We start from the raw sequence: 27,971 nt of genomic DNA, 5'->3' as shown, positions 1-27,971 counted from the left end.
AATTCCCAGCAGTGCTAACTTCATAAACTTATTTTAAGCTTTTAACTTTGACTGAAGATTAAAGGTAATGACTTCATGCTGTTACCCTTGAATATATGGCACTCTAATACGGTCATGCTTAATAAATATATATAAAAATAGCAAATATACATTGGATAGTATACATGTAACTATGAATATGTAATTAATATTATACAACATAAAGTAAACTCCTACATCATTCTGGATTATTATTTTTACATTCATGCAAAATATGATTCCACACAATAATGAGCAGCTTTGTAGTTTAAATAATACTTTATATTGAAATACCTGCAAATGTTTTAAGTATTCAGAATATTAAATCATATAGTAAAGACACATGCAAAGTATTTCAGAGTATCTTATGTTTTAATGGAAAATGTAGACTATTGATATGATTTTTAACACAACTGGGTTGCTGAGGAAGGCAATTTTTCACCTGTAAAGTATTTCACTTGCTATTGGGTTTTTCACCTTTTCAGACAGCCTTAGAATCAGTATTCAGAAAGGAGAAAAGGGAGGAAAAAATATTTTCAGCCTGTCTGACAAGACTACATAAAAAGCTCATGATCAAAGGGTCTTAAGTACATGTTACTGGTGTGACAAACAACATTTTTGTCCCTTTATTAGATTTTTTTTTTCTGAAAACTGCAGTGGCCAGTGTATAGTCTGTGAAAGAAAGCTGGCAGGGTTGTATTCTTTGATTCCTAATTAACACCTTCAGTCTCAAAAGAGAACTAACAGAAATGCCATAAAATGTTGCAGCTGCATTGTTATTCCGCTTGGTTGGTTTGTTAAAAGCTGGCTGGGCATTGGCAGCTGCAATAAAGGAAAAGCTCAATGGATGTTTTGTATTGTGCCCACTGAAGTGAAAGAAGGCAACCATTTTATTTTCAAATGGGCAGCTGCATACTGATGTTTAAATGGAGCTAAATGTAAGATTTACTGTTAATTTGTAGTAATTGATTATAAATAAAGTAGTAGGACGGCCTAGCTTTAATCTGTTATAGCCATAGGACACAAATTTTAGGGGAAATGAATTATGAGGGACAAGGAACTAATTTTGCAGCACTTTGGTAATAGAAAATGTTGATTATAGAATTTAATGACAAGGAGCAGTTTTCAGCATTAAAATCAGCTAAGCAAGTCATTCTTTATAAAACAATGTTTATGCTTTGAGAAGTGAAGGTATATATTCCCACCTTTCACTACTCTAACCTCTCCACTCCCCCACATTATTGAAAACCAAACTGTAATGCTGAGATCAGGCTGAATAAAATTCTGCATGCATTTTTTTCCCCCCAGAGCGTGGACTTGTATTTTGCCTTGGATAGTGGAATAAAGGAGGCATTTAACTCTGGTGAGATAAATCTCACTCACGTTCAAAAAATGCAATTAGGAAAATATGTAAATCTAGATGTTTCATCAAATGCTAGCTAAGGGGTTACCAGTTCTTTTCTTGCACAATGACTGAACTAAAGAACTTTAGTGTCTGTGTAGGAACCATTGTCCCAGCCCCAGTGCCTGTTGGAAACAGAGTCCAGACTGGCCGTGGGAAATACCTACATATTTGACACAGGCCCTATTTCTGAGAGAAAAGGGGGTGGAATAGAAAGTGTGGAGATTTTACTGTTGCATTCTCATCAGCCATGATCTGCCTAATTTGCTTTGATCAGGAAGATAAACTAATTTTCCTATAGGCTGGATAAAAGTAATTAGCAATCCAATGCTTTCATGTTTTTGAAAAGGGTAAAGAAAAGGAGAGCAGGAATTGTAATGGTGGGAGCAAAGTACATGTTTTTGGCTCATCTGCGTGCATTGTTAGTTGAAAATAGGATGGTGACATAGAAGAGAGGCCCTGACTAAAGGTAGTTCCATGTATTGGGCTGCTATTGTAAAGCTTGATCTATAATACTGTGCAAATAAAACAAAGTTTCTGAAGAGTAATTTATCATCTGTTTTAGTGTATTCAGGTTCTGTTCTTGTTTATGAAGATACCATACTTTAGCTTTACATAACATAACATGGAGAGGTATTTTTTATGTTTAATTTTCCTAATGGTAGTTTAATGTTGTTCATCATAAGTTTCTCTTGGATAATTAGTTTGTTAATTGGAATCTGCCAGTAAGTCATACATACATAGGTTGTAAGTGTATATGGCCATCATTGTTGGACGCTATTAACTTGTTGCTCTATAGTGTAAAAGCTGTATAATGAACTATCTGAGTAGACATCTGACTTTAAACACTCTAATGTTTGCACTATAGGATGAAGCCTTAAGTATGCCCTTTGGGAGCAGTTATTTCTTTTCTCCTTGACCCCTCCAACCCCCTATTTAGCCATGAGGTTAGAGGGTTTGGGTGAGAGGTTTTAAAGTACAAGATTTTATTTCACTATAAACTCATTAAATTGTTGATATATGATAAACTGCTAGGACACAATCCTGCAACCTGTAAGTATGCAAATAATTCCCACATAAATCCCATAACTAGCATGAGTAAAGGATGCAGGATCAGGCCCTATTTTTTTTTAAGTCTTACATTTATGTTTTAAATGAATTTGCAATTATTCATTTGCCATCTTAAACAGTTTAAAATTAAATAGCTTTTACATTTTACCTTTAATAGATATTTAGTCATGTCATTTTTGATGTTTGGTCACAATTGACTACTACTCTGTCAATGATATGTTGAACATTTGCTTTCTCACTGATTGTACAGCTATTATCAAAGGCAAGCAGTCTCTGAATTGTACTTTTAGTGGAAATTCCTGTATTGGTTGGTATAGTTTTTAACAATCATTTCCTTCAACATGATTTATGAAGGCCCATAGTAGAGAGGGTATCTCAAAGGTGAGGTACTGCCCTCTAGTTGATGGTGCACTAGATTGGGACTCAGGAGACCTTGGTTCAAATCTCAGCCATGCCATTGATTTGCTGAATGACTTCCCTTCTCTTTGTGTGTCTACTTAGCTAGTAAGCTCTTTGGAGCAGGGTCTGTCTTTTACTGTTTTGTACATTAATTAGTACTGATAATAGAGTATAGTAATCTAGTACTGATATCAGTAGGGACTTTTAGGTATTCATGTGATACTACTACTAATATGCAATCAAGACTTGAAATTGAATGGTAAATGGTTAACAAGGGTAACTTCCCTACTCTACAAACCTTTATTCTCACTATACTTAGTAAATTAATGTATACATTTGAATCAGGGATCGATGTCCAGTTTAAACTATGCTTTAGATAGTACCTTTCATCCAGAAGAATCCCAACGCACTTTAAAAACTGATTTACTAGTAAATAAAATGAATGAAATCTCAGAGACACTAAACCAACAGTTCCTCCAATAGCACTTTACTGCCCCAGGGAAGATTTTCTGTCACCATTTCCTACCTGAGGTTCTTTTGGAATTCACCTGGGATTCAGAGGGGATGTAACTTTTGTTCAAAGTTCTCATGACCTTTATGAAAAGAATAGGGATGTCAAGCCTGTGTCCTGCAGAGCATTTCAATTTGGCTAATTATATTCTACCTACTAAAAATGCTCTGTGGCTGGATATGGTATTTTTCTTGACTTCCTGAATTGTCCTAAAAAGCGGATAGACATTAGGCAAGTTTTGTAATGAAAAGATCATATTTAAAAATCAGATAACTAAGGGCTGTAATCATTATTTGTATTGTGGTTATATTATAGCGGGGGGCTCTAATCAGGATTGGGGTTACCTTGTGCTCAGAACTGTTAAAATCCAGAGAGAGACTAGACAGAGAAGCCCCCTCTGGGGGAAAAAAAGCAGTCATTATAGATAGGTGGGAAAATATTTTATGGTGTGGATGCATAGAAAGGGGCATATGCTCTATATCACAAACATTGCTCTTCAAAAATAAAAACTTCCAAGCACTGACAGAGTTTGCAGAATAAATTTCCCCTGCTAGCAAGACATATTGGATAGTATTTTCAGTGGAGGAATATGTTCCAGTACGATATCCTCCTTAAACTGGAGGACTTCAGTAACTCAGCCAGAGGTTAGTTAGGGGTCTTTTACAGGAATGGTTGGGTGAGGTTCTGTGGCCTGTAATGTGCAGGAGGTCAGACTAGATGATCATGATGGTCTGACTTTTTGAAATCTCTGAGACTATGAGGTAAGAGGTTCTCCAGCCTTGTTTCTACCTCCTAAAATACAGAAATTTGAGATTTTAACATTTGTTTGTTTATATACACACACACACACACACAGGGGCTGTCAAGCAATTAAAAATCACGATTAATTGCGCTGTTAAATAAGAATAGAATAAAAATTTATTTAAATATTTTGGATGTTTTCTACATTTTCAAATATATTGATTTCAATTACAACACAGAACACAAAGTGTACAGTGTGCAGTATATATTTATTTTTATTACAATCGCTCAGACAAACAAGTTTGTTTACATTTGCAGGAGATAATGCTGCCTGCTTCTTGTTTACAATGTCACCTGAAAGTGAGAATAGGCATTCCTGTGGCACTGTTGTAGCAGCGTTACAAAATATTTACATGCCAAATGCCCTAAAGATTCTTATGTCCCTTCATGCTTCAACCACCATTCCAGAGGACATGTGTCCATGCTGATGACAGGTTCTGCTCAATAACGGTCCAAAGCAGTGCGAACCGACACATGTTCATTTTCATCATCTGAGATAGATGCCACCAGCAAAAGGTTGATTTTCTTTTATGGTGGTTCGAGTTCTGTAGTTTCCGCAAAATGGAGTGTTGCTCTTTTAGGACTTCTGAAAGCATGCTGCACGCCTCGTCCTTCTCAGATTTTGAAAGGCACTTCAGATTCTTAAACCTTGGGTAGAGTGCCATAGCTATCTTTAGAAATCTCACATTGGTACATTCTTTGAGTTTTATCAAATCTGCAGTGAAAGTGTTCTTAAAACAGACAACATGTGCTGGTCATCATCCGAGACTGCTATAACATGAAATATATGGCAGAATGTGGGTAAAACAGAGAAGGAGACGTACAGTTCTCCCCCAAAGAGTTCAGTCACTAATCTAATTAACGCATTATTTTTTTAATGAGCGTTGGATGGAAGCATGTCCTCTGGAATGATGGCCGAAGCATGAAGGGGCATACGAAAGTTTAACATATCTGGCCCGTTAATGCCAGCAATGTGAAAGCCTGTTCTCACTTTCAGGTTACATTGTAAATAATAAGCAGGCAGCATTATGTCCCATAAATGTAAACAAACTTGTTTGTCTTCACGATTGGCTGAACAAGAAGTAGGACTGAGTGGACTTGTAGGTTCTAAAGTTTTACATTGTTTTGTTTTTTAATGCAGTTATGTAGCAAAAAAAATCACATTTTAATTGCACTTTTCACGATAAAGAGATTGCACTACAGTACTTGTATGAGATAAATTGAAAAATACTATTTCTTTTGTTTACTAATATTTGCACTCTAAAAATGATAATCAAAAATTGTAATAATTAAGTGAGCACTGTATACTTTGTATTCTATGTTGTCATTGAAATCAATATATTTGAAAATGTAGAAAAACATCCAAAAATATCGAATACATTTCACTTGGTATTCTATCACTTAACAGTGCGATTAAAACTGCGATTAATTTTTTTAATCACGATTAATTTTTTGAGTTAATTGCGTGAGTTAATTGTGATTAATTGACAGCCCTAATATATACACACATTATGTCAGCTGCCAAAACTACATTAGCTTCGATATGAGAGTATGGTCACAGGTGGTGAAAGCTGACTGAAAAGCTATAAAGGAAAGGTGAAGTCTCCAGTAGGATGCCACAGTGATCTGTGTTTAAACCTGGGTTTACTTATCATTTGTATTAATCATAAATAAGTGTAACCTAGTGGGTAGCACATTGGACTGGGACTCAGGAGACCTGGATTGTGTTCCCAGCTCTGCCACTGCTCTGCTAGGTGTCCTTGGGCAAGTCACTTTGCCTCTGTTTCGCCATCTATATAATGATACTTACCTCCTTTTAAAAAGTGTTTTGAGATCTATGGACAAAAAGCACTATATAAGAGCAAAATATGATTTTGATTATTATTAAAGAAGAGTTGATTTGAGCATAATTACTTTGTGCCAGATCAAAAGCTCCAGCTATGGGAAGGGAGGAGGGTTCCACAAGTTTCCCCTAACAGAGTTTCCCGCCTAATTGTTCCATTGCGGGCGTGCAGGATTGCCCCCCCGATATTCCTTGGGGAAGATACAGCTGCTCTATGCTGCAGCTTTAAGCTAAATTAACTTTTCACCCTGTTCACCATAGCACTGGAAGATAGGACAAGGATCTGGCCTGGCTCTCCACAACTGTGGATACCCAAATCCAGGAGGGAAGGGAGAGCGCTTCAGTTGTCTCTCCTTCAGCGTGGTATGGACCCCTTTTAAACCAGCTTTTAAACCCAGGATTTTTCTTCTAGAAAACAGAGAAATTACAGGATTTGTAACTATCCCAACAACAAAACACTCACCCTAATTATGAGAGTTCCTATTTACGCTTAGCCTCCTTCCATCCAGCCCCAAGTTTTAACCAAGCAGCTCTCAAGTTTCTCAGCAAAACTGGTTCAGCTGCTGCTATCACCTACCCACAAAGAAAAATCCCAAAATGTTAAAAGTCCATGGATATATAAAAGAAAGGACAACACTCTCATGTCAATCCAGAAATCCATGTCCTGTAATGGCTGTGCAATAATGCAGCCTCAGTAATGGCACTTTGTACTTCTATAGTGCTATTCCATTGTGGATCTCAGTGTTTGACACACATCTGAGTAATTAAGTCTCCCAACACCACTGAGAAATACATATTACTAGACAAGTGTTATTGATTTGATGGGTAAAGAAAGACACCATGGGTACATCTACATGGCAGCTAGAGCTCCGGTCCAAAGCCCAAGCTCCAGTCCAAGCCCAAACATTTACACAGCTATTTTTATCACCATACCATGAGCCCCATGTTCCTGAGTCTGTGGGTCCACGCTTTGACACACTTGGCTGCAGGTTTCTGCTTGCCAAGTAGGCGAACCCAGGATGTGTGTAAAAAGAAAGGAAGACTTGTGGCACCTTAGAGACTAACCAATTTATTTGAGCATGAGCTTTCGTGAGCTACAGCTCACTTCATCGGAAGTTCCGATGAAGTGAGCTGTAGCTCACGAAAGCTCATGCTCAAATAAATTGGTTAGTCTCTAAGGTGCCACAAGTCTTCCTTTCTTTTTGCGAATACAGACTAACACGGCTGTTACTCTGAAACCAGGATATGTGTGTGTGTCTGAGTTGGGAATAGAATCTAAGACTCAGGACTTCCACTAACCATTCAGTCATGTTTCTGACAACAAAATGGGATTAATTACAATGACAGTTGCATGTTAGAAAATAATCTGCAGCAAAGGAGACTCTTATATTTTTCCAGTGTACAGAGGGGAAATTTTTCAAAAAGTGTCTAAATGATTTAGATGCGTACGTCCCATTAATTTTCAGTGGGATTTTAAGAACCTTTGAAAATGTTGCCCTTACTGCCTATTCTGTGTCTCTAAGATAACTTACATCAAATAAATCTTAACACAAACCACAAATAAAGTGAACTGACTTGTTGACATGAAGAGACCTTCCCACTGTCCCACAGAAAGGAAGATAACTTCCCTCACCCAAGGAAAGGCCTGAATAAATAACTAGGCTTTGCAATGTGCTCTAAATGCCATTACTCAGACTAGGGTGATGAGGGGGAGGAAGGAAGAAGTTTCTTCCTCCATTGGTCTCCATTGAAACCATCTGCCTCCTTTCCCACCCCCAGCCTTACTAATATAGAGCCCAGTCTAGCAAACGTGCTATGTAATGCCATTGGCAATGCAGTCAGCTGCAGCACCCCAGAGGATCAATTGTCAAATAAAAGTATGAGGAGGAGGGAGGTCTCTGAAAGAATCTGGATCCAAATCATGGAGAGTTTTCTAGTATGAAACCAACACTTTTTAAAGCATAATAAGGCCTTGCAGTAACAGCAGAGCGCAAATTGGGTACATGTTGACAATAACATAGAGGCAAAAAGAGCAGATGCAATTATGTCCTATCTGGGTGTGATCCTCTACCGTTGAAGTCAATAGGAGGGGTTTTTTTCTGTTGAGTAGGGAGCAGGAAAGGATTGTGGACTAGAATTTACATGATTCCAGGTGTAAATATAAATCCACTACAAGACTAGTCTCTTTTTGGCTGTATTATGGGGAAGGAGAGGTTCTGTATAGCATGAAAGAAGGATGCCCTGAAAATCTCACCAGTCTGTTTCCTGTGGTGTTTTTATGTCAATCTTCATGAACTGAGGAGTGTGGAGAAAATAGTCTACTAGGGGAGACTCAATGAACAATAAGACCCGAAGATATTTGGATTTTGGTTTGAATGTTATATTTTTTTATTTTTACAGTTAGTGCAATTGCTCTTAATATGCAAAATATTTTAGTACTGTTCTCCACAGAAAGCCATTGTCAATTTGTAGAAAGTTTTCTCTATCAGATTTTCTTTTCCTCCTTTTCTCATCCTCTTTTCTCTCATTTATTCATATGAGAAAATTTCTAATACAATATTGTATCTAATAATTAATAATAATAACTTAATAAAATGTTAGGTTCCCAGTGGGATAGCTCAGATCTCTGACTTCAGAGCTACTTTTTTCATATGATTGCCTCCTGCCTGAAAATCCAGTGTCCTCTGTGGGCAAGGGGAGTGGACTTGTGCACCCTCCCTTGCAGTGAAGGCAGAGTGCTGTGACCAAGGCTGTCTGTAGATGAGAGCGGGTTCACAGAGTAGGAGAGGAATGGAATTCCCCAGAATAAACTGAAGGACTATCCTTTGGACTTTGGCCGGACAATATTTTGGTACAAATCAGATATGGTGAAGGAGAATCCAAGCCTGAATTCCTGAAAGGGAGAAGGGAGAGAACACAAACATTAAAGAGATGTAAGAACAACCCTAATAGGTGCAAATGTGTGTGTGGAGGGGGAGGAGGGGTTGCTTGTCTGTTTATTTGGATTGGGGGAATTTAAGAAAAATATATTTCTCTGATGTGTAAAAACTGGAAAATATAAAAATGATGCAATCTGTTATAAAATATTAAGTCTGGTAAATGTCTAAACTATACTATGGACTTTCACCTTTTAATAAGAAGCCAAGAAGAGAAAATGTGGATAAATGATGATTATTGTAAAAGTTTTTTAATTACATTCAATATAAAACTAACAGAACAGTTCACTGGCATCTGATTAAGGGGAATGTAAGATAGTGTTTCATTGTGTAAAGCAATCAAGTTGTACTTTAATCAGCATCATTGTTGAAGTAAAAGAAACGTACCTTTCTCTTTTCTAATAACATAATTGTAAAGTTGTCAATCTAGGGTTCCTATTTGAACTGATTGCACTTGATAAAAATAACAAGCCATGACAAATAGAGGAGCTAGTTTCAGTAATTCACTAAAGAATGTCTCTACCAAGCCTTTGTGGCAAAATGTCTTGTTTGCAGGACAAATGCAGAGTTGAAATAACAACCCATGAATACTACTGGTGAAATGGCTATGTACACAAGGTGAATGCTAAAGCTTTCCCTTCTGAATGGACCTTTTAATCCAGGCATTATCTAAGCTCTGAAAAAGTCTTCAGTGGCCTTACGTACAGATTAATGGGAAAAGCTGAGACTCAGAGTTGGGCTATTTGCAGAAACAGTTTTAAAGATTTACTGATGGTTGACAAATGCCATTTAAGCTTTCAAAGCCATCAATATGCTATTGAAAAGGATTTAAAGGGAAATCCTCCCACTATAGAAGAAGAACACTTTGAAGGATCTCCATGGTAGCCTCTGTTGTGGTGGTGGTGGGTTTTTTTTTTTGTTGTGTTGTGTTTTTTTTTTTTTTACCCCCTTCAAATCTTTCACTGGCTCTCTTCAGCCCATAGGACCCTGAAACGCGTGGCTATGGAAAAGGGTAGGGTAAGGCCCCTTTAAAAGACATTTTGTATGTAACTGAATGTGCCAATCTGCTTTTGTTCAGCCATGAGAACTGAACAGAACTGTTTCCAGAAAACGCTTTTTTGCTCATGGTCAGCCTTTCAGTAGCCTTTCTGCTAATAGATTTTTAATATGGGAGCTGGAAATGGCAAAATAAAAGTTTGTTGAAGATTTTATTGAATTTGGAAAATTGACCAGAAAATATTCCTTAACTTGTTTACCATTTGCTTGTACTGCCGGCATCCATCTTCTTTTACTTTGGCTTCTGTGAAAAGGTTGCTTATCTGATATGTTATGTTGTGTGAAAAAGAAACACCTGAAAATTGATTTTTTTTTAATTAAAAATAATTCTGTCTCCTTCTTTACACACCCCATTTTAAAACACTTTTTTATGCCCTGGCTCTTCCTCTGATTTATTGAATTTCATCATCAAACCCCAGAACCTTCTTTCAAAAATGGCTGTTACCAGATTAAATTAGAAAAAGTTTCAGACAAAGATTTTCTGGACTAAATATCACTTTGTCTTTTGGTTAAAGAAGTTTAACTTGGGTAATTTTGAGGTCAGCAGCATTTGTGTCAGGTGTTAGTGCACACATTTGTGCTACCTGCCCTTCCGCAGGCTAGGTAAGCCTTTTATTAGTTACCAGTGTGGCACAAATCATGCCAGAATTTAGCCTTCAGTTTCAAATAGTTGATGTTTTCAGCTCCACCTAACTTCCATTCCCCAGCTGACCAAAATGAAACTGAATTCCTTCTTTAAGTCAGTGATTTAAAACAACAACAAGGGCTGCCATTATGTGCCAGAAAATGGCTCCACAAACTTCTACAAGGCTACATTAAGTAGGTCACACAGTGTTATTTGCAGACGCACACAAGTAATAGGACAGGTTTTAGAGTAGCAGCCGTGTTAGTCTGTATCTGCAAAAAGAACAGGAGTACTTGTGGCACCTTAGAGACTAACAAATTTATTAGAGCATAAGCTTTCGTGGGCTACAGCCCACTTCATCGAATGCATAGAATGGAACATATAGTAGTGAAAGCTTATGCTGTAATAAATTTGTTAGTCTCTAAGGTACCACAAGTACTCCCGTTCTTTTTAAGTATGAGGACACAAATTCTCCGATTATAAACTGCTATTCTAGCATGAAGAAATATAGACCAGCAGATAGAGCATGGCATGGAGAGTCGAGACTCCTGAGGTGAAATCTTGGCCCGAATGCAGTCAGTGGGAGTTCTACCATTGACTTCAAAGGAGCCAGGATTTCACCCTCCATTCTATTCCTAGCTCTGACAGTGACAACTTGTGTGACAAGTTGCAAGTTTCTGAGCATTAGTTTTCTCATCAAAAGAATGGGGCTATTGATATTGACCTGCATTTTTAAAGCACTTTGAACAGCTAAAGTGAAGAAGAGGAGCCTTGGAAATTTCACTTTACTATTTGTTCAAGAAAATGGAACAGACAGGTGCAGTAGGGAAGAAAAGTTTATGCATAGAGGTGATGTAGTAAATGTATAAAGACAATTTGGCAGTGACAGCTTTAATGTGCAAAATATTTTTGTTTGTCTTAAATACCAAACTATTTGTGTTTTGTAATATTACAGTACATTATCTCCAGCAAGACACAACACTGATATTTAAGACCTGAAGCGAAGACATAGTCTTGGATTTGACTGAACAGCTGAATTTAATTACCTGTCTGGAAAGATTTTCCTTTTGATCATTTTAAGAACCACAGAAAAAGCGGTGGCTTGCCATCCACAGGAATGAGGTTGATAAAAAGTGGGTTAAATAAACTTTGTGCATAAGAGAAGACAAACACAGACTATTGACATAGGGGGTATGTCTACACAGCAAAGAAAAAACCAGCAGCTGCCTGGTGCCTGCTGACTCAGGCTTGCGGGCCTGTTTCACTGCTCTGCAGACTTTCGGGCTTGGGCTGGAACCCAAGCTCAGGGACCCTCCCACCCAGCAGGGTCCTAGAGCCCAGGCTTCACCCCCCCCCTTCCTGACTGCCCCCCAGGGACCCCTGCCCCCATTCAACCTCCCTGTTCCCCACCCTCTGACCACCCCAACCCCTGTCCAACCCTCCCTGCCCCCTTACCGCGCTTTCTGGAGCACCGGTGGCTGGAGGCGCACCTGCACCAGGACAGACAGCCGCGCCGCTTGGCTGGAACCAGCCACGCAGCACAGAGCACGGGTCAGACCGTGGCTCTGCAGCCACGCTGCCTGTCAAGAGCTCGCCGCCCAGAGCATTGCGCCGGCCCCGTAGTGAGCTGAGACTGCGGGGGAGGGGCCAGAGACTAGCCTCCCAGGCCAGGAGCTCAGGGGCCGGGCAGATGTGGCCCGTGGGCCATAGTTTGCCCACCTCTCATGTAAGGTGTGAAATCTTGATCCTATTGAAGTCAATGAGAGTTTTTCCATTGCCTTCAAAAGGACCAGGATTTCACCCAACTTAGAATTCCTGATCTAAAGCGGGGAAAGGTTGTAACCTGATAATGTCACTTTTTTGAGTTTGTCTATAGTGAATGCCATCCAAATTATTTCCTTTTTTAGCTTTCCAAATTGTGCTGCAATAGCAACATGAAAGCCAGATAGGTAGAATAAGGTGCACAGGTTTAATTTAATTTTGAAATTTGAACAAATTCCACACTCAGTTACACCCATGCAACCACAGTGAAGTCGTTGGGCATGTATGGGTGTAACTGAAGCCAGAATCTGGCTCATACTATGCAGTTGTGTTGTGCATAATTAGCAGTTGGTATTTGGCCCAGTCACCAGTGTAACTGAAGACAGAGTTAATTTGGCCTATAATGTGCAATTTAGGAAACAAGCTATTTACAACTTTTAGATCTTTGTTTTAATCCTTCCAGTATTTGCAGACAAATCTTGGATTCTCTTCTGGGTAGCTCATAGTGTTTGTATTCTCTGAGATATTCTGTCCTTACTGGATTCTCTCCTCATTTAAAGCAACAGAAACTAGGAGTAGCTCCAATTAATTCACTGGACTCAACCTGCTCTAAACTTGATGTGAGACAAGAGTTGGGCCCAAAAATTCTAAAGTGGACAAAGGTGTTGGTTCTTTCACAATAATTTTTTCCCCTAAATCTTTGCCAGGATCTTGAGTGAAATGGATGTTAACGAAAACAACCAAAACACGAAGAGTTTTAAACTTTCTGAAACCTGAGAAATTGTGAGCAGAAGGAATTTTAGCCGACTCAAGTAGGAGTAGGGAGGGAATATTATCTCTGTGTTTGGCACTGGTGCAACTGCTTCAGAAAGAGTGTGTCCAGTTCTGGTGCTCACAATTCAAGAAGATATTGACAACTTGGAGAGGATTCAGAGAAGAGCTATGAGAATGGTGAAAGGAATGGAAAACATGTCTTACAGTGAGAGACTGTTTATTTAGCTTAATAAAGAGAAGGTTAAGAGGTGACTTGGTCACCGTTTATAAGTGCATACATGATAAACAAATATTTGATAATGGGCTCTTCAGTCTAGCAGACAAAGGTATAAGACAATACAATGGCTGGAAGTTTAAGCTGGACAAATTCAGAATGGAAATAATGCATACTTTTTTTAATAGTGAGGGTAGTTAACCTTCAAACAATTTACAGAGGGCTGTGGCTGGATTCTCCATCACTGGCAATTTGTAAATCAAGATTTGATGTTTCTCTAAAACCTATGCTTCAGTTCAAACAGGAATTATTTTGTGAAAATTCTATGTCCTGTATCATGCAGGAGGTCAGACTAGATCATCACCGTAATCCTTCTGGTTTTACAATCTATAAATTTTTACCTGTCTCATCACTTATGAATGCCTACTATTTCTCCAGACCTCTGGCAAAAACAGAGTATACAAGACCTGATATTTTAATGTCAAAAACAGCCACAAAACACAAACAAACAAAAATATTCAAGCCTTCTGTATACCTCATAATAAAGGGTACTTGTTTTCCTGCTTGCTAATAGTGACCATAGCATAATTAAATTTAACCTTCCTGTGGCGGGGAAGACACTATACTGGACCAACACTAGCATTTAATTTCAGAAAGGGGAACTACACAAAAATTAGGAGGTTAGCTAAACCGAAATTAAAAGGTACAGCACCAAAAGTAAAAACCCTGCAAGCCACATGGAAACTTTTTAAAGACACCATAATAGAGGCTCAACTTAAATGTATACACCAAATTAAAAAATATAGTAAGAGAACCAAAAAAAGAGCCACCCTGGCTAAACAATAAAGTAAAAGAAGCAGTGAGAGGCAAAAAGGCATCCTTTAAAAAGTGGAGGTTAAATTCTAATGAGGAAAATAGATAGGAGCATAAACTCTGGCAAATGAAGTGTAAAAATATAATTGGGAAGGCCAAAAAAGAATTTGAAGAACAGCTAGCCAAAAACTAATAGCAAAAATTTTTCTACATTCATCAGAAGCAGAAAGCCTGCTAAACAGCCAGTGGGGCCACTGGACAATCGAGATGCTAAAGGCGCACTTAAGGATGATAAGGCCATTGCGGAGAAACTAAATGAATTCTTTGCATCGGTCTTCATAGTTGAGGATGTGAGGAAGATTCCCAAACCTGAGCCATTCTTTTTAGGTGACAAATCTGAGGAACTGTCCCAGATTGAGGTGTCATTAGCGGTGGTTTTGGAACAAATTGATAAACCAAACAGTAATAAGTCACCAGGACCAGATGTATTCACCCAAGAGTTCTGAAGGAACTCAAAAGTGAAATTGCAGAACTACTAACTGTTGTCTGTAACCTATCATTTAAATCAGCTTCTGTATCAAACGGCTGGAGGATAGCTAATGTGACGCCAATTTTTAAAAAGGACTCCATAGGTGACCCCAGCAATTACAGGCCGGTAAGCCTGACTTCAGTACTGGGCAAACTGGTTGAAACTATAATAAAGAACAAAATTATCAGACACATAGATGAACATAATTTGTTGGGGGAAGAGTCAACATGGCTATAGTAGAGGGAAATCATGCCTCACCAATCTACTAGAATTCTTTGAGGGGGTCAACAAGCATGGGGACAAGGGGGATCCAGTGGATATAGTGTACTTAGATTTTCAGAAAGCCTTTGACAAGGTCCCTCACCAAAGGCTCTCAAGCAAAGTAAGCAGTCATGGGATAAGAGGGAAGGTTCTCTCATGGATTGGTAACTGGCTAAAAGATAGGAAACAAAGAGTAGGAATAAATGGTCAGTTTTCAGAATGGAGAGAGGTAAACAGTGGTGTCCCCCAGAGGTCTGTACTGGGCCCAGTCCTATTCACCATATTCATAAATGATCTGAAAAAAGGGGTAAACAGTGAGGTGGCAAAATTAGCAGATGATACAAAACTACTTAAGATAGTTAAGACCCAGGCAGACTGCAAAGAGCTACAAAAGGATCTCTCAAAACTGAGTGACTGGGCAACAAAATGGCAGATGAAACTCTATCTTGATAAATGCAAAGTAATGCATATTGGAAAACATAATCCCAACTATACATATAAAATGATGGGGTCTAAATTAGCTGTTACCACTCAAGAAAGAGATCTTGGAGTCATTGTGGATAGTTCTCTGAAAACATCCACTCAATGTACAGCAGCAGTCAAAAAAGCAAACAGAATGTTGGGAATCATTAAGAAAGGTATAGATAATAAGACATAAAATATCATACTGCCTCTATAAAAATCCATGGTACGCCCACATCTTGAATACTGCATGCAGATGTGGTTGCCCCATCTCAAAATTTATTAGGAGTATGGAACAGCTTCCGTATGAGGAGAGATTAATAAGATTGAGACTTTTCATCTTGGAAGAGAGACAGCTAAGGGGGAATATGTTAGAGGTCTATAAAATCATGACTGGTGTGGAGAAAGTAAATAAGGTAGTGTTGTTTGCTCCTTCACATAACACAAGAACTAGGGTCCACCAAATGAAATTAATAGGCAGCAGGTTTAAAACAAACAAAAGGAAGTATTTTTTCACACAGTGCACAGTCAACCTGTGGAACTCCTTGCCAGAGGATGTTGTGAAGGTCAAGTCTATAACAGGGTTCAAAAAGAACTAGATAAATTCATGGAGTATAGGTCCATCAATGGCTATTAGCCAGGATGGGCAGGGATGGTGTCCCTAACCTCTGTTTGCCAGAAGCTGGGAATGGGCGACATGAATGGATCACTTGAAGATTACCTGTTCTGTTTATTCCCTCTGGGGCACCGGGCATTGGCCACTGTCGGAAGACAGGACACTGGGCTAGATGGACCTTTGGTCTGATCCAGTATGACTGCTCTTATGCTCTTAGAGGTCACTCTATACATTTGAACAGGAGAAATAGGGATTCTGTGCTGCTTGAGAAGTATATTTTATTTAGAAAGGCAGAAATACAAATTATATAAATACTATTTTAAAAAATAATACTAAATACTACTTGAGGAACAAATCTCATTCTTTTCTCACTTAATCGGCTCTGCCTGCTACTGTGTGTTACAATATTCCACTATTTAAGTCTTGTAATATATCAGCTAAGTACAATAAATGATTGACACCCCAGGGTATTTTTGTAATATACCCTGATAATTATTGCCTACCATGTTGAGTTATCAACTTCAAATGAACAGCCATGTAGCAGATCTGAACGGAAATGGATGATTTTATGACAGTAAGCATCATGCATTTGATACTTAGAGAAAGCAGAGTGCTAAAATCTTGGCACCTAAAATAAAATGTCAGGTACCTGTCAGATTAATTCAGAACTCTGTGTGTTTTATCTGATCTTTGATCTTTACTTTCTTTTTTACTCTAATTATTTGTTCTACTCTGCTCCCTCTGCTGGAGTCTTGGCTAAACTGAATGGCAAAATTGTTTCCTGAAAAGATTAATCATGCATGAAGTGTTTGCTTTACAAATGTTCCACAGTCCAGATTTAAGTAAGCCTTTGATACTCATTTATATCAGAAAAATGCCCACAATGTACAAGAATATGAGCTGTTTAAAATGACTATATTGCAAAGCTTCTGCAATAAGAGTTTGCTCTTGGATGCACCTGAGCAACTCTATTAACAGGTGTAATGAAAAGCAGTATTTGAATCAAAGTGTTTTATAATGTCTCTGTTTTTAGAGTGGTAGCCGTGTTAGTCTGTATCAGCAAAAACAACGAGGAGTCCTCGTGGCACCTTAGAGACTAACAAATGTATTTGGGCATAAGCTTTCATGGGCTAAAACCCACTTCATCAGATGCATGGTGTGAAAAATACAGTCAGCAGTATATATATTACAGCACATGAAAAGATGGGAGATGGGAGTTGCCTTACCAAGTGGGGGGTCAGTGCTAACGAGGCCAATTCAATTCAGTAGGCCGCTTCCACCTTGATTGAATTGGCCTCATTAGCACTGACCCCTCACTTGGTAAGGCAACTCCCATCTTTTCATGTGCTGTAATATATATACTGCTGACTGTATTTTTCACGCCATGCATCTGATGAAGTGGGTTTTAGCCCAGGAAAGCTTATGCCCAAATACGTTTGTTAGTCTCTAAGGTGCCACAAGAACTCCTTGTTGTTATCTCTGTTTTCGTTTGTGTTAAATTCAGTCCTGATTTGATAGGAATGGTTTATCTGGGTCAGTTATGTGGTATTCACATGATGGGTTCAACTATGCCTAGCCCTATGTGAGGGTACAAAGCAAGGGAAAGGGTGTAAAGAGCATTTCTCATGTAGCTTCCCCTCTCTCCAGGAATCTCCATAATGGGCCAGATCCTCCTCATTGGCTTCAGTGGAGCTACAATGATTTACACCACCTGAGGATGTGGCCCATGGCCTCCTCCAGGAAAGTGATGTTGCTGGAACTAGCGTCTCTGGAGGGAACAGGGACAGGTAGGGGGGAAATACATGCTGCTTTCCAAGTATGGTGTTAAACAGCAGCTACTAAAGTTAGACATTTATAAATCAGCAAGTCCAAATAACCTGCACCCAAGAGTTATTAAAAGAGCTGGCTGAGGAGCTTGCAGGATCATTAATGCTGATTTTCAATAAGTTTTGGAACACTATAAATGGAATAATCCAGGTAATTATAGGCTTGTCAGTCTGACACTGATCCCAGGAATAATAATGGAATGACTGATACAGGCCTCTATTAATGAAGGTTTAAAGGAAGGTAATATAATTAATGCATATCAGTGGGGTTATGGAAAATAGATCCTGTCAAACTAACTTGATCTCTTGTCCTGATAAGATTAAAAAATTGTTGATAAAGGTAATAATGTTGATGTAATATATTTAGACTTCTGTAGGGCATTTCATTTGATACCACACAACATTTTGCTTAAAAAATTAGAACAATATAAAATTAACCTGACACTCATTAAATGGATTAAAAACTGGCAAACCGATAGGTCTCAAATAGAATTGTAAATGGAGAATCATCATTGAGCAGGTATGTTTCCAGTGGGGTCCCCTCAGGGGTCAGTTCTTGACCCTATGGTATTTAACATATTTCTAATGGTCTGGAAGCAAACGTAAAATCACCACTAATTAAGTTTGCAGATGACACAAAAATTAGGGGAGTGGTACATAATGAAGAGGACAAGGCTCTGATACTTAGTGATCTGGATCATCTAGTAAGCGGGGAACAAGCAAACACTGTTCATTTTAATATGGATAAATGTATGTGTATACATCTAGGAACAAAGATTGTGGGCTGTACTGACAGAATGGGAAGCAGCAATTCTGAAAAATATTTAGGGGTCATGGCAGATAATCAGCTAAACATGAGCTCCCCGTGTGCAACAGTGTGGCCAGAAGAGCTAGTGTGATCCTTGGATGCATAAACAGGCTGATCTCGAGTAGGAGCAGAGAAGTTATTTTACCTCTGTATTTGGCACTGGTGCAACTGCTGTTGGAATACTGTGTCCAGTTCTGGTGTCCACAGTTCAAGAAGGATGTTGATTAATTGGAGAGCGTCCAGAGAAAAGTCATGATAATGATTAAAGGATTGGAAAACGAGGAGTGACTTGATCACAGTTTATAAGTACCTACCTGGGAAACAAAAAATTGATAATAGGCTCTTCAATCTAGCAGAGAAAAGTATAAAATGATCCAAAAGCTGGAAGTTGAAGCTAGGAAAATTCAGACTAGAAATAAGGCATCATTTTTTAACAGTGGGGTATTAACCATTGGAACAATTTACCAAGAGTTGTGGTCAGTGGCAACTTTTAAATCAACATTCGGTGTTTTTCTAAAAGAGATGCTCTAGGAATTATTTTGGGGACGTTCTATGGCCTGTGTTATACAGGAGCTCAGAATGTTTGATCACAATAGTCCCCTTCTGGCCTTGGAATCTATAAATCTATGAAAGGCTGAGATTCCCCCCTCGCCTGTTAGTCAGGAGCACACACATATCCCTCATTACGAGAGCTCTCCTAATGCAACAACCGAGTCTCATTTACCTTTTTAGCATACATTTTAATGCAGACTCTCTTTGTGCAAACTCTGCATTTTAAATACTTGAATAACAACAGCCTTCTGTAAAAAATCAACTTCTTATGCAACGTATCCTTCCTGCTGTTGATTAAAAAAACTTACATAATGGGCTCAGTTATCGATCTTTGGTTATTCTAAAATGTTACTGCAAGTGTGGCTGAATTTTTAAATATTTAGCTTTTTGTTTAGATTGTTTCTGTTACCAGTGTACAGAAAGGCAGAAGTAGTCATGCTATTTCCATTTGTTAGTTATTCTAAAAATCTCTGTAGACAGTGTATTCAAGATGTGTACTGCATCTCTATCTTAAATATGTCTCCCTGCAAAACTGCTAAATTCTAGAACAAGATTTTCCCAAATACTAAGGTTGAATCCTTTGGTGGAAAAACACATTTTTACCATAGATTTTCAATGGAATCCCAGTAAAAATTGCAGATGTAGTGTGAAGTCAGCTCTGAGAATAAATACTATAATTTAATTGTCAGGAAGTTCTTACAGCACTTATTTATATGATCAGACTTGCTTCTGTGGGGTTATGAACTTAAATATTTGGCAATGTAATATCACTGATTATTTGCATATTCATTTTGGAAGACACTGTAAAGAGGTAATTAAAATAAAAGTTATGCTAGCTTTATGTCGATAGACTCCAATGAATTATCTATCATCATCTATGATGGGAGGTTGTATTCTAGATGCCTGTTGGCAATAGTATTATAGAGTAGGCAGTGTGCTCCAGTGGATTCAGTGACAAAGACTTGTATTTTGTTCTTACTCTGCCTTTAACCTGCCAAATGATCTTGGGCAAGTCATGTTGCCAGTGTGCCTCAGTTTCCTCTGTGCTGTGTAAGAGCTAAGTATTATTGCCATAGTGTTGGCAAACCAAATATAAATACTTTGGACAACAATAATGTTTAATCTTACTTTTAATATCTGTGATGATGGATTTGCATTAAAGACCGGCATATTTTGAGAAGTTAAAGTACTCCATCATAGTATTAGGTAGCTGTTAAAGTAGTCTGCCCATAGTAAAAGTACAGCAATTCTGTGTTCAAAAGGTGGGAATATCTTGGAAACATCATTACCATGTATAAGACAATATCCAATTTAATTGAGAGTGATTGCTTGGGTAGCTGTTCCTAGTCACTGAGAATGGGTTGTATCATCTTGTCAGTGTTTTGACCTCAGGCTGTTTTATTTTTCAAAGACTTCCATAAAAATAATCATTAGTACATTATATTAGGCTAATGAAAGCCCAAGGAAAAAATTAACAGCAATAACAGTATTTCCTCTTGACTATTTATATAAATTATGCTTCGGCTTAACTTGTTAAAAGTTTGTGAGGATATAAATGTAAAAAATTGGTAAGTTGCAAAATGCATTTTCTCTGTAATACTGAGTTTCGCTAGACTAGTCTGGTGATGGATAAAAAGAGTTTGTAATGTTCTGTATTTAAAAATATATTCTAATGGCAGATGAACAGTTTTCCAAAAGTCATTGGAAGCCATGCATGTATCCCAGGATAGATTTTTGCCCTCGTTTAATAGACGTAAATGCGTTTTAGAAAATGAATCTTCAGAGATGAATTGTCTCCAGTAATATCAGCTAATAATAGACTAGTAGCTTGGCCTCCAACTAAAGCCTTCTCTAGCGTATGTTGAAAGCTAGTTAAACTCCCAGACTCCAGCAAAACAAGTTAAATTATCTTGTACAGCTTGTTTTAAGTATGGTAATTGGTAACTGAAGATTCTTCATTATGCCTAAAGGAAGACAATAAATAAAGAAATCTGGAAAAAACATCTTTTATTTTTATCCATGCTCCTGGACCATACCTCTTCTTGCAGTGTTTGCAGGTTTGGCACCATTTGGTGAACACTCAAGATCTGCTGGAATCTTTAAACAGACAAGTTGACCATTTCTATGGTGCAGTTTGAAATACCTATCGTTTTTCAAAAACAACTTTCCACAAAAATGTCTCCTGCTTTCCACAAAGGAAATTCCTCTCCCTGCAGCCCTAATTACTAGCCAGAAATGCAGAATGGGTAATATTCAGTCAGGGGCGCTGGAACAATTTGTATAGTGTGGGTGCTGAGAGCCATTGAACCAAAATGTAAACCCTGTGTATAATGGAAACCACTTCAAGCCAGGACATGCTGCAGCACTTCCCACACCGCTAGTTCCAGCACCTATGTATTCAGTGCTGGATCAGTGACTGGCCTAACATATGACAACTCTGGGCCTTTCACTGCTAGAAATGGGAAATTTATAGCAAATAGAATATGGGGGTTCTCAACTTCCTTGTGAGATACATGGCGCTTGCTTCTATCTTTGAAAGTGGCAATAAATTGGAGACATTTTTATATCTAGAAAAATGATGGTTTGAGATGTTTTAAATGTATAGTAGATTTTCCTCAGCTTCTGAACCATTCAGCTGAACTCAAGGAATGTGTCTGTGTTTCTACAGTGCCTAGCACAACAGGACTCTGTTTTTGACTGGGCCCTCTAGACTCTACTGTAATTACAAATACCTAGTAATAATGGCTAAGACACTTGGATTTAGAAGGACACAAGAAATAGTCCTTGAATAACTTTCCTGTAAAGTATGTGGCCTATGTACAATAATGTGATGGTGTGGTAGACTAGAACATTCTAACCACATTCATTTTGAGTGACTTTCATAACTCACTCATGGCTTCACTACTTGTGAGTACTGTGTCCATCCCAAACTTATGCTAATGAAACCTTTTTACCACATCATGCATTGTATAGTCTATATCAGTGGTTCCCAGACTTGTTCCACCGCTTGTGCAGAGAAAGCCCCTGGCAGGCCGCACCAGTTTGTTTACCTGCCGCGTCTGCAGGTTCGGCCGATCGCGGCTCCCAGTGGCCGCGCCGCAGTTCGCTGCTCCAGTGCCAGTGGGAGCTGCTGGAAGCAGCAGCCAGTACGTCCCTTGGCCCGCGCCGCTTCCAGCAGCTCCCATTGGCCTGGAGCAGCGAACCGCGGCCACTGGGAGCCGCGATCGGCTGAACCTGCGGACACGGCAGGTAAACAAACCGGTGCGGCTGCCAGGGGCTTTCCCCACACAAGCAGCGGAACAAGTTTGGGAACCACTGGTCTATATTACGTGTGTGTGGATGCACACTCACACACAGAGGATATGCCTACACTTCAAGCTGGAAGGTGTAATTTCCAGCTTGAGTAGATGTACTCATACTAGCTCTCATCAAGCTGGCATGCTAAAAAAGACTCTCGCTATGGCAGCACATGTGGTGGGATGAGCTAGCTGCCCCAAGTACGTGCCTAGAGTCTTGGACAGGCATGCACTTGGGGCACCTAGTCCCTCCCATCACTTGCATTGCTGTAGCTATGCTCTAGTTCACTAGCTCAATGAGAGCTAGCACAAGTATATCTCCTTGAGCTAGGGATCACACCCCCAGCTCAAAAGTATAGATATATCCTGACCATTAGAAGGAAGGACCTGGATTTCCCTTTCTCTCAAACACTTGGATGGCTATATGGAGAATGCTGAAAAGGTTTTAAAAGTGAGGGGAAATTCATAAATGTGGAAACAAGTGACAGTGAAGGAGTTGGCCATTGAAGGCGATCACAGACTTGTGACTAAACTTTTAAAAGGTTTATTTGTGCAGTTGAATTACAAAATGCATGCAAAATAATCCTGACTGAGCATGCAGTTACCGAGTTTGATAGTATTCAGTGACAGGAATTGCATGTGAAAATTTGGTGCTCATTTTGAATGTTGACAGTCTTCAAAAATTTAGCCCTTGACATTGTAAATCAGCAAAGAGGAAAATCTGTTCATACCTTAGGTGCACCTGCTGGGAAAGAAACCCTTGAATTTAGATTAATTAGATTGAGATGTGACTACCATTCCTGGGGATCCTCCGCAGTCTATTTTGAGCTGAGCTAAGGCTCAGTCTCTCTCTTTGTAGGTGCAAAATGAGTTCATATCTGAGCACATGTGCCTTTCAGCTACCAGGTTGCGTGTGTAAGTCAGGTAGTTATAGGCTCAAATACCCAAACTTACACCCCAATTTTGGTTTCTAGTGCTATCCTTCTGAAAATTTAGCCCTTGATATTCAGAAGGATTTCCTACAGAAAATGTTACTCAATGCCTATTGGACTCCTAGCAATTCAGATGTGTTTGGAAGTAATTTAATTACTACACTGGTGGCAGACTGGCACAGGGTATAATTAAGAAAGATATCACTGCAACGAGTACTGTTGCCTCTGCAATTATTCATGCAAATCTTTGTATTTTCTGCAAAGACATTGTTTGTTCCCTGACATGTCACTATTCCTAGACAACTCCTGGATAACTGGTTTGAGAATTCAGACTGATGGGCTGCTGCTGTTTTTGTTTCTCACTCTCTCTCAAATTACCTCTTGCCATTTGAGGTACTCTAGCCTAATTTAGTGGTGCATTAATTTAAAAATGTTTCTGTCCGATGTTCTTCACATTATGGGCCAAATACTGCCTTCAGCATTTATTCTCAGGGCAGAATTCCCACGGATGTCAGAGGGAGTTGCACATGTATTTTAATGGTAATACAGGGCATTATGTTTCCCTATTGTAAAAAATATGTTAAAAGGATTGTGGGATTCTAATAATTGTAAGTTTAACTATATTTTATATGTTTTCTTTATCATTGTAGCAAGCAAGAGCCTGTCAAATTTGAACATAAATGCTTGTGGCTTTAGTTATTTTGTTTCAAGTGTATGAATTTGAAAATGTATAGATTTTGGGCCAGATCCATAGCTTTGTTGAAGTCAGTTGAGGATTTGGTCCTTTAATTTGAAGTTCTTTTTCATCATGACATTGAAAATTCTATTTTACAAGCACCCACCATTCTCTCTTCTCTTCAAGCAAGAGCCAGACCTGCCCTGTTGCTGACAAGCTAGCATAGCGATCGGGCGGGGGGGGCCCAGGGGACCCAGAAAATGCACAGTTTGAAAAAAGAACCCTGCTGGTATAGACCAGAGTTCCATAAGACAATCCAAAGCACTCTTTACTACTTTTCTCAATAGGAGCAATGCATAGGACCACTGTTCACCAGCTAGCTCTTAGTGCTGATAACTGCATTCATGCTCCCTATCTCAACCGATAGACATGTTCCTTGTCCTGAAACCTGTGCCCTCTGGGAACATGATCTAAACCCTGGCAGGTTAACTGGGAGCCTCCTTTACTGGTCCCTTTGGGCACGATCAAGAATTTGTGTTTGGCTGCCCACACTCTACGAGTTTACTGCATTGCTGGTATGACCTTCTGTGGCTGCCTACGTTAACTCGACAGGCCCAGTTGTGGAACTGATACTCACATAAGTAGTCCCTTCGACTTCACTGGGATTTCTCGCATGCATACGTGCTCACCAGTAAGAGTAAGCGTTGTGCAGTCTTGCCGAATCACTACACACAGTGGCAGGAATTAGCCCAAATGGCAGACAGGCTAATTGGACTTTATAGAGGACATTTTTAGTGTGTAGAGGCTCTGGTGCATGCACAAAATGTGCTCCCCACAGCCTCCATGTATGGAGGTCCTTGTCTGGCTAGCTGGAGGAAAAGGGTTGTTTTTTCCTTTAAGGACCACCCCTTACAACAGGGGGATGAGGGGGAAGTGTAAAGGGATGGATAGGACAGGCAGGAAGCAGCTGGGCCCAAATTTAGGGGAGGATCACTGCCCTTCCTGCTGACTAGAAGAGTGAGGGAGCATTTATGCCCCATGCAACCCAAGAGAAGCCCTCTTTTTACCAGGATTAGGTTGGCAACACCCACCCACCCATGAATTTGCAAAAGGACTAGGTTACCTCATGACCAACTGTGGGCATTATGGTAGTTGCCCTTTTTTCCTGGAGACTGGGAAGGAATTTTTCCATAATAGCTGGGTTGGGCAGGGTGGATTTTTTTCAGAGTAGGTCTGGGACCCAGTGGGGTGGGCAGGGGGGTTAGGTTATAATGTCTCAACTTAGTATGTGAAACTTGTGGTGGATGTCCAGTGTGGGTACTCGGTATGGAAGGGATATGGTTATCCGATAAAATGAATTAGAAAAGCGTTTGAAGAAAAGCATCCTGTAAGGAAGTTGAATAAGAGGAGGGTTTTTTATTTTTATTTTATTTTTTAATTTTTTTAAGCCTTTTAAAAGGAGCTAAGAAAGGGGGTCTTGGGACTCCTACATCTGGAGCAGTGGGGAGAGGAGCCCCCTTTTGCCTCATACAAGGGCAGGACAGTAGGGATTGCAGGAATGGGATGGCAGGGACCAGACTGGAGATTGTATGGAAATGATTAAGGAAATGATGATGACCTGCATGGTACAATTTGTTACCAGATGCTCCCAGATATTTTAAGTGAATAAAGTTGTGGCCTAATTAAACCATATCCATTGCCACTCTTTCTGTCTGACTTCCAGCATGGCTGGACAAGTGATATAAGTGGCCCAAAGGAGTAACCCGCTTCTAAATACAACTGCCTGTGCAAATGGGTAGTTGCATATGGCAGTAGAGGCCCAGACTTAGATGTGCACCAGGGCTTCCATTCTATTGAAAAATAGATCACGTAAGGCTTTATTGGGCAGGTATGTAAGTAATGTGTTTCCATGAGGTATGCATTTCTGTTGTTCTGTTAACTATGGGTAAACATATTTCATTGGTAATATTTTGTGGTCCTGTTGCAGATAAATATCTTTTTGTTTTGTGTTCTGTTGTAAAAACAAAGAAGCCAAGAAAAGGCAGAAGGGGCAGTGCGGTGTACACACACACACACACACACACACACACACACACACACACACACACACACACACACAAAGGTAATTTAACTAGTAGTTTTAAAGAAATTTCTAAAAGTTTGTGTATATTGGGAGTGACTTGTACTGTTCTGGTGCATGTCCACAGCAGGAACAAGGGCTGAAAGCTGTTTGCCCATATTCTGACCATCTCTAAGACGTTGCAGACAAGCCAGTCTGTAGGGTGCTTGTGACAGGTATTACCAGCTGCGCCCTAGGAGTTAAGATAGGTGAGGTCATCGGGGTTATACGTGTATCATCCCTGCTGTGCAGATTAATCCTGCTATTAAGAGGAATCAGTTAGTCAAGAGAGCTAGGCTTGGTCTGTGTTCGCCAGAGCTCACATTAAAGCTGTTTTTGTAGTATACGCAATATACGCACCTGTTTCAGGACGCATTACTCCTGTTTTCAGGTGTCCTTAGCATATGGCCTTTTAAAATATAAAATATGAGCAAGTATATTGTGACAGACCTAGACCAGTGGGGTACACGAATGTGGTAGAAGGCAAATATACTGGATGAAGTTTTCTGTTCCCTGAGTGACCAGAACAGGGGCTATGCTAAAGCAATCAGGAACCTGCTAGAACCAATTAAGACAGACAAGCTAATTAAGACACCTGGAGCCAATTAAGAACATACTAGAATCAATTATGGCAGGTAGACTAATCAGGACGCCTGGCTTAAAAAGGACCTCCCATCAGTTAGTGGAGGGTGTGCAAGGAGCAGGGAGTGAGAAGGTGTGCTGATGGAGGACTGAGGAGTACAAGCGTGATCAGGCCTCAGGAGGAAGATCCTGCAGTGAGGATAAAGAAGGTGCTGGGGGGAGGCCATGGGGAAGTAGCCCAGGGAGTTGGAGTTGTAGCTGTAACTGTCACGCAGCTGATACAGAAGATGTAGACAGCTGCTAGCTACAGGGCCGTGGGCTGGAACCTGGTGTAGAGGTCGGGCCCGGGTTCCCCCCGCCCCCCCATTCCCTCAACTCCTGGTTGGACACAGGAGGAGTTGACCTGGTCTGTGAGCAACACCAGAAGGGAAGGTCTAATTTGGAAAGGGATCTGGCCTGTCCCCGACCCACTTGGTGGGACAACAGAGACTGTAGAGATCGTTCTCCATTTCCCCCATGCTGGCCGGTGATGAGGTTAGCTGAGTGAACGGCAGGTTTGAGCCTCTAGCAGAAGCGGCCAAACTGAGGGCTGCTGTGAACCTCTGAGTGAGCAAATCCTCCAAAAAAGCGCAGGACCCACCAAGGCACAGGAGGAACTTTGTCACAATATTTATTTACAAAATCCCATTAAGACCTATGTAGAAAATGCATGCACCAACTGATTTTGCTTAACATAATGCTTTGTACCTTCTTATTTGTTAATCTATAATTCACTTGACTGATGGGATTTCAGCATCTATATTTTTGTTCCTTTGCCAAAATAAATCTTTTATTCCTTTGCCAAAATGAAAGGGTAGTCCCCTACCAATGGCATGAAAGAATTAGTTGATGAAATACTACAGTAAAAATGTGAATTAATAACTGCACTGCTCCCTGATTGATCACTTTGATTTTAAAGTGAATGTACAGAGGCCTACTTCTATGAGTGATTTGATAATGGTTGTGAAATATTAACACAGTTCCCTGTTGTTTTAGATTCTGTACTCCAACTATATTTTTCAATCGTACATTTTCAGAGAAACATCAAT

General features: G+C 39.6%; 1 protein-coding gene across 2 annotated transcripts in view; it reads left to right on the top strand.

The window, feature by feature from the left end:
- The window catches only part of LGR5 (leucine rich repeat containing G protein-coupled receptor 5), a 126,725-nt gene that overhangs the window by 24,328 nt on the left and 74,426 nt on the right, over nucleotides 1-27,971 (top strand). Inside the window, exon 1 of one of the 2 annotated variants that reach the window (XM_043547829.1) lies at nucleotides 8,708-8,978. The exons of the other annotated variant lie outside the window; for it this stretch is intronic. The gene's annotated coding sequence lies outside the window, so the exon portion shown is untranslated. Of the gene's footprint in view, nucleotides 1-8,707; nucleotides 8,979-27,971 lie in introns of those variants that run through there. 2 annotated transcript variants of the gene reach the window in all.

The sequence above is a fragment of the Chelonia mydas genome, chromosome 1, assembly GCF_015237465.2.
Source record: "Chelonia mydas isolate rCheMyd1 chromosome 1, rCheMyd1.pri.v2, whole genome shotgun sequence".
NCBI classification, from domain to species: Eukaryota; Metazoa; Chordata; order Testudines; family Cheloniidae; genus Chelonia; species Chelonia mydas.
This window is presented reverse-complemented; position numbering and strand designations above follow the sequence as displayed.